The following is an 8,119-nucleotide window of genomic DNA, read 5'->3' as shown; positions in this document are numbered from 1 at the left end:
TGTTTCACTTGCGCGGTGTTCTTTTTTTTTTTTTTTTTTTTTTTTTTTTTTTTTTATGGCTGAGTAGTAGTCCATGAGTATATGTGCCACAGTTTTTCAATCCATTCCTCCATACGGGGGCATTTGGGTTGGTTCCATGACTTAGCAATCATGAATAGTGCCACAATAAACATCGATGTGCAAGCACTTTTCCACTGAAGAATTCTTCTGTCCTTTGGGTAGATACTGAGGAGTGGGATTGCTGGATCATATGGTAGATCTATTTGTAGATTTTTGAGGAATCTCCAAATTATTCTCCACAGTGACTGGACCAATTTATATTGCCACCAGCAGTGTAAAAGAGTTCCCCTTTCACCACACCCCCGCCAACACTTATCATTTTTTGTTATTTTAATCTTAGACATTTTGACTGGGGTTAGGTGGTACCTCATTGTTGTTTTAATCTGCATTTTTCTTATGATGAGGGATGTTGAACATTTTTTCATATGCCTTTTGGCTATTTGTATGTCATCTTTAGAGAGTGGTTTTTTTCAACTCCTTCTACCATCTGTTAATAGGGTTGATCATTTTTTTTCCAAACACCTTCTTTTGTTCCTTGTGTATTCTGGTTATCGATTGTTCCTTGTGTATTCTGGTTATCGATTCCTTATCTGATGCAAAATTTACAAAAATATTTTCCCATTCAGAGGGATGTCAATTCACACTAATTACTGTGTCTTTTGCCATACAGAAAATTCTTAGTCTGATGTAATCCCACTTGTCTATTTTGGGAATGATTGACTGTGCTTTGAGGGTCTTATTGAAGAAGTCTTTGCCTACCCCAATGTCTCCCAGAGTTTCCCCAGTATTTTCCACCAGTAGCTTCATAGTTTGAGGAAAGGAAAACCTCTTTAGCAAATGGTACTGGAAAAACTGGGTACCCACATGCAGAAAGATGAAACTGGACTACTGTCTCTCTCACCATTAACAAAAATCAACTCGAAGTGGATCAAAGATCTAAACCTAAGTGGAAATTTTAAAAGAGAGAGAGAAAACAGCAAGTAGCAGAGCCGAGCAGGGGAGAGGGGGCAGGGATGGAATCACAGAGGAAATACGTGACTGGAAGGAGCGTTGGAGAATTCTAGCCCGATAGCCCCACTGCCACTTATATGGGGGATACTGAGACCCTAAGAAAGGACCAGAGCAGTGGCAATGGCTCTGCGGGTTGTTTACCTCCCTGTATCAGTCATTCAACAAACACTGGCAGTCAGCTCTCTGTGTTCTACAGCGCCAGCATCAGGGTCAAACAGGGCAGAGGTCCAGCTCTCTGGAAGCCAGCAGCCCAGAGTGGGGTTCAGCCAGACCCCTTGGAAAGCTACGTTCCATGTTTCCCAGACTCCCTGCATGAGTTACTGAGCTATTCACAAAAGCAGGGCTGTATACAGAGTTGAGGAGCCTAAAGCTTATTCAGGAAGCCCTCTTGTGAAAAGAATAATTAGAGATTATAAATGCAAAATTGGCTACAAAAGCAGAAGGGGTATGCACAGGCAAAACGTCCCAAAGCCGAAGCTGCTTTTGTTTTTACAATTCCTCTAACCACCAGATTCAAAAAGTACTGAACTAGACCCGCAGCTCCCTCTAGTGGATATGTGCAGAAAGGCCTCAAGGAGCAGGAGACTGACACACCCACCCAGGCACCTTAAACTAGGCAGGAAAATTTAATCATTGCCTTCCTAGAACCTTCCTTACCAGCCTAGCTTGCCCTTCCCAACCCCAGGGTTGTATAATTGTAATTAGAGGTCATCGCTGGGCACGCAGGTGTACAGTTACTTGTTTGATTTGGGGCAAGTAACTTTGCCCCATTTCGTTTCCTGAAATAAGCTCTATCTTCACAAGTTTAAATAAGCACAGAGGATGGCTATAAGGATTACGAAGATGGCTCACATGTAGGTGAGCCTTATACAAATGATACTTTTATATGTCAGTTTAGTTTGGGTTTTGGTTTTTCCATAGGGGGCGTGTGTGCGCCAGTCCTTGTCCTGTCCTTATCTGTTTTAAGGATAACGGTGATAGAGGCTTCATAGAATGAATTAGGGAGAGATTCACCCTTTTGGATCTTTAGAAATAACTTGAGCAGAATGAGAGTTAACTCTTCTTTGAAAGTTTTGTAGAATTCAGAGATGAATCTATTGCGAACAGGGCTTTTCTTTGTTGGGAGGTTATTTATTACTGATTCATTCTCCTGGCTTGTTATAGGCCTATTCAGACTTTCTATATCCTCCTGGCTCATTCTTGGTAGAGTATATTTGTCCAGGAATTTGTCCATTTCATCCATATTGTCTTGTTTCTTAGTGCAAAGATGTTCAAAGTAACCCCTAATGATGTTTTGAATTTCTAGTATGTCTGTTATGTTATCAACCTCATTGTGGATTTGATTCACCTGGTTCCTTTCTTTCTTCTTCTTAATAAATCTCGCTAGTGGCGTACCAATTTTGTTTATTCTTTCAAAAAACTAGCTTTTTTTTCATTTATTTTCTGTATAGTACGTTTGTTTTCTATTTCATTTATTTCTGCTTGGATCTTTATTATTTCCTTTCTCCTGGAATTTTTTGGATATTTTTGCTGTTGCTTTTCCAACTCTCTGAGGCTTGATGTTAGGTGATCCAATAGCCTCTTTCTGTCTTCCTCTTATGAGCACTAATTGCTATGAACTTCCCTCTTATGACTGCTTTAGCAGTGTCCCAAAGATTATGGAAACTTGTGTCCTCATTGTCATTGGCTTCCATGAATCTTTTATTTCATTCTTTATTTCTTCGGTATTAGTGGAGTCATTCAGGAGTAGATTATTTAGATTCCATGTTTTTAGGTATTTTTGAGGGTTTTTCTTGAAATTAAACTCAAGTTTAATTCCATCATGGTCAGAGATGATGCTGGATATAGTTTCTATGCCTCTGAATCTGTAGAGACTTGCTTTGTGTCCTAAGATGTGGTCCGTCTTCGAGAAGTTTCCATGTCGGGGTGAGAAAAAACTATATCTTGTGGTTTTTGGGTGGAAAGTTCTATAGATGTCCATTAATCCAATTGATTTGTGGTATCGTTTAGATCCTTTATCTCTTTACCTATTTTTTGCCTAGATGATCTGTCCAGAGGGGATAATGCAGTGTTGAGATCTCTAACAATTAGTGTGTCCCAATCTATCTCCCCTTTTAGATCTAACAGTTTCCTTCACATATTTGGGTCCTCCTGTATTAGGTGCATAAATATTTATAAGCGTTATATCTTCTTGATCTATAGAGCCTTTTACTACGATATAGTGCCCTTTTTTGTCTCTTCGAACAGTTGTTTTAAAACCTATTTTGTCTGAAATTAGTATCGCAACTCCATCTCTTTTTTGGTTCCCAGTTGCATGGAAAACCTTTTTCCAACCCTTCACTTTCAGTCTATGTATGTCTTTTTCCATGAAGGTTTCCTGTAGGCAACAGATAGAGGGTTTCTGTTGTTTTATCCATTCAGCCAGTCTGTGTCTCTTGATTGGAGAATTTAAGCCATTAACATTCAATGTTATTATTGATTTTACAGGATCTGTACCAGCATTTGAGTTGACCATTGTCTTAGTTGCCTGTAATTTCTTTGTTTCTGGCTGTTGATTCTTTAGTTTTCCTGGAACAGTACTTTCTTCAGGGTTTCTCGAAGAGCTGGTCTGGTGTTGGCAAATTCTTTCAGGTTTTGTTTGTTTGAGAAGATTTTAATCTTTTTTTTCCATATGAAGGATAATCTTGTAGGATATAATAATCTCGGCTGCAATTGTTTCTCTCTTAACTCTTTCAATATGTCTTCCCATTCTTTCCTTACTTGCATTGCTTCCAATGAGAGGTCCGGTGTTAGCCTGATGAAATGGCCTTTGTAAGTTACTTCTCATTTCTCTCTTGCCAGTTTTAGTATCATGTCTTTATCTGTGGTCTTAGACAGCCTGGCTAAGATGTGCCCTGAGGAAGATTTTCTGGGGTTGATTCTATTTGGGTTCCTTTGTATTTCTTGCATCTGGATGGTTCAGTGTCTCTCTACACTTGGGAAATTTTCTTTGAGGATTTCATGGAATAGATTTTCCATTCTGCTATTAGTTTCTTCACCTTCTGGGATGTCAATTATTCTGATGTTTGGGCGTCTAATGGAGTCTAGTATTTCTATTATCTTTTTTTTTTTTTTCCCGGAGAGGTTTTTTGGTATAGGGCACGTGTGCTCGACAGACAGACAGAGACAGAGAGACAGAAAGCGAGAAATCACCCCCCCCAGGGGGGATGGTTATGCCGCAATCCCTTCTCCTCCATTCTCCTCTCGGGATCTTGGGCACACACGCACACGTGCCTGGCAGGAGTTTTAAGCCACCAGGTCCGGGACGTGAACCGCGGTCGACTACGTGGGAGTCCAGTGACATAGCCATTATGCTAACTGCTGGTTCCCCGTTTTTTTTTGTTGTTGTTGTTGTTATTTTCTTGATATTTTTGGTGTTTTTTTTGTTTTGTTTTGTTTTTTCCTAGATCAGAGGTTTTATCGGAGATTCGGTCTTCAGCATGGTCTAATTGGCTCTTAATACTTTCCAGAGAGTTTTTGATTTCCTGTATTATAGGCTTTATCTCTAATAGTTCCACCTGATTCTTTCTCAGGGTATCTGTTTCTTCTTTTATATCCTGGAAGGACTTCCTAATTTCCTGGAGTTTGTTGTTTCTTTTCGGTTCCAAGTCACAGATTTTGGTCACCATGAATGTTTGAAACTCTTTGTCTGTCATTTTGGTGATGTCCTCCATATTTATGAGACATGGCGGGGGGTTTTCCTCTGTTGGAGACGTATTTCCTTGTTTATTCAGACCTGAGGCTCTTTTTCTACTTCTAGCCATTGGAAGATGTATTCCCTTTTGAAAACCTCTTGGGGAACTTTTCTCCCACTCGGAGTAAGAGTGTTTCCTTTTGGCTGGGAATAGGTGTTTGCTGAAGTCTCTCTTCTGTTGTTTTTACCAATGTGCTCTCAAGAGGGGAACTCTACTGAGGTGTCTAAAATGCAGTATCTTCATTCATATAGGTGGATCAGTACAAGGGAGGATCCCAGAAACACTTATCTTACTAGGGAATTTCAGATATCTGATTCTAGACCTGGCTAGTCCCTCTGCCAGGGTAAAAAATGAGGAGGAGAGGATAACATGAAATGAAATGAAAGACAAGAGAGAGAAATAAAGAAAAAGTCACCAGAGGCCTGTAGGTGAACCTTGTGCCTGCTGCCAGGGAAGGACAGTCTGTGGAAAGAGGCAGAGCTAGGAATTAACAAGAGCATAGAGGGGCTGGCTCCAATTAAAAAGCTGCAGAAAAATTCTATCTACCTACCTAGGAGGTGGAGTCTTGTGCTGGGGAGACTGGAAGTGGGGTGGGGTCAGAAATGACCCTCCCTCATTATTCCTTGCTGGACAGAGGCCTGTAGGTGGATCTTGTGCCTGCTGCCAGGGAAGGACAGTCTGTGAGGTAGAGTCTTGGGCTGGGGAGACTGGAATTGGGGTGGGGGTCAGAAATGACCCTCCGTCAATATCCCTTGCTTGACAGAAGCCTGTAGGTGGACCTTGTGCCTGCTACTGGGGAAGGACAGTCCTACCTGGAAACTTTCTATCCAGAAACTTCTTTCTACTCCAATTCTGTTTCCTCAATTCGATGTCTTTCTTTCTTTAAATTTACTTCCTCATTTTGTTTTCCATTTTCTGGTTGTTATCAACATTTTTATACCCTCACATTTTAGATATGTTTCTGTTTTTCTTTTTTTAGCAGGGTCTTGCTATATTGCAGTCCTTCTACAGATGTGTATCACCATACCTAACTCTTTCTCAGTCAAGTTTTTGCTATGCTGCTCAGGCCAGCTTCAAGTTTGTGGTCCTGAGTCACTGGCATCACAAATGCCACCACTCCCCGTCTTTAGGCTGAACTAGGAATTGAACCCAGGTCTTACCCATAGTCTCAGACTTTGAAGTACAGGATCGTCTTAGTACACACGACCACAGCAGAGCTAGACATGTTACTTGCAAACAGCTTATGTCTGGAATTTGTTTATTAGTTAGTTCGTTTGTTTGTTTGAGAGGTTTTCAGTATAGGGCATGTGCACTTGCCAGACAGACAGAGAGAGACATAGAGACAGAAAGCGAGAAATCACCCCCCAGGGGGGATAGTCACGTCGCAATCCCTTCTCCTCCATTCTCCTCTCCGGATCCTGGGCACGCACGCACACGTGCCTGGTGTGAGTTCCAAGCCACCGGGTCCGGGACGCAAACTGCGCGATCAACTACGTGGGAGTCCAGTGACACAGCCATTACGTTAACTGCTGGTTCCCAGTTAGTTTGTTTTTTGATCTGGGTAGATGGTCTCAATCTTTTAACTGGAGTCTATTTACATTTAGTGTAAGTACTGTATATTTTTGTTTAAATTGACTATTTTGTTTTTTACTTTTCATTAGATCACTTGTTGTATGTCCCCCCCTCTCTTTTTTTTCTTTTAGATTTGTTGCTTGTACTACTTTGAAGTTTTTCCTTTCTACTAGTTAGAAGTTGCACAATTTGTTTTTAGTCTTTTGGTGTTTCTTCTAGAAATTACTGTATATATCCTTGACTTATCAAATGAGGTAGTATGTTCTTTTAGTTATCTTTACCCTCCTCCCAGACAACAAACACTTTAATATACTATTTTACTTAAATTATATTTAAAACACCATAAAGCACAATAATTGTTTTTTCCACATAGTTAATATTCATTTAGATTTACCTATGTATTATCATTTTCTTTGCTCTCCTTTCCCCCCCTTAACTTTACCCTCTACCCGCAATAACTTGCTTTATGTCTGAAGTGTGTACTCTTGCAATTCCTCCGCTCAGATATACAGAAAGGAGACTCTAATTTCTTATTGTTCAGTTATGTCTTTATGTTTCCCTCATTTTTGAGGTTTATTTTTGGTGAATGTAGAATTGCAGGTGAGGCAGTATCTTCTTTTAGTATATTGAAGATATTCTTGCATTCAGACTTTATTTATTTTGAGAAATAAATCATCACTCTGTCAAGACTTTGAAAGTAACCTTTTTCTCTAGCTCAAGTTTTTTTCCTTTTTGTCTTTTTCTTTGCCAACCAGCATGTGGATATTTTTAATATTTGTCCTATTACAGATTTATTAGACTCCTGAATTTGTGAATTTTATCTATTCTGGAAAATTCTTAGTAATTAATTTGCCATTATAGTCTATATCCTATTTCTACTTTCCTCTTGGGTCTAGTTGGGAACATGCTTCCAAGGCACATATACCCTTTTTTCATTCTGTGTAAGTGCATATAAATGACTAAGGCTTGTGAGATGGTCACCTGTTTTGTAAATAAAGTTTTAATTTATTCATAACTATTTAGTTACCTACTGCTTATGGTTGGTTTTCTTTTTTGAGTTACAGTGGCAGAACTGAGACACTAAAGAACTGGTATAGGCTGCATGACCTGCAATGTTGACCATCTGGCCCTTCAGGCAATTCTGTGTTCCATACTTCATGTTTCTGATACTCTCTTCCACTTTCTCCCTCATCCTTTTGGTCTTCCTGGGTACTTTCTTCTGTTTTATTTTCCAATTCCCTAATCCAATTTTTGGCTGTCTGTTATCAACTGTTAAATTTGTCATTAAAATCTTAATTATAGTTATTATAATTTTTAGTTCTAGAATTTCTATTAATTTTTTTTTTTTTTTTTTTTTTTTTTTTTTTTTTTTTTGCTATAGGGTGTGTGAGCTCACCAGAGGGAGAGAGAGAGAGAGAAATCATTACCCCTTGGGGTAGGAGGAGTGGGATGTCCACAGCACAATCTCCATTCTGATCTCTGAATCTTGGGCACAAAGGTACACGTGTCCAGCATGATTTTTTTTCCTTTAAATTTATTTTTTACATTAATTCACTATATTTCATTACAGCATAAAAAATGAATTTTCCATCCAGAATACACTGTATATTGGCTCAATAAAGCACATCAACATACATGTTATAAACAAGTAATTTTCCATTTCTTATGTCCTGTATATATATATATATATATATATGTATTTTTTTTTCCATCCTTTATTCTCTATCTTTTACCCTCTCCCA

The sequence above is a fragment of the Tupaia chinensis genome, unplaced genomic scaffold (genome assembly GCF_000334495.1).
Source record: "Tupaia chinensis unplaced genomic scaffold, TupChi_1.0 Scaffold000591_1, whole genome shotgun sequence".
Lineage (NCBI taxonomy): Eukaryota > Metazoa > Chordata > Mammalia > Scandentia > Tupaiidae > Tupaia > Tupaia belangeri.
The sequence above is the reverse complement of the archived record's forward strand: the minus strand, read 5'-3'. Positions refer to the sequence as shown.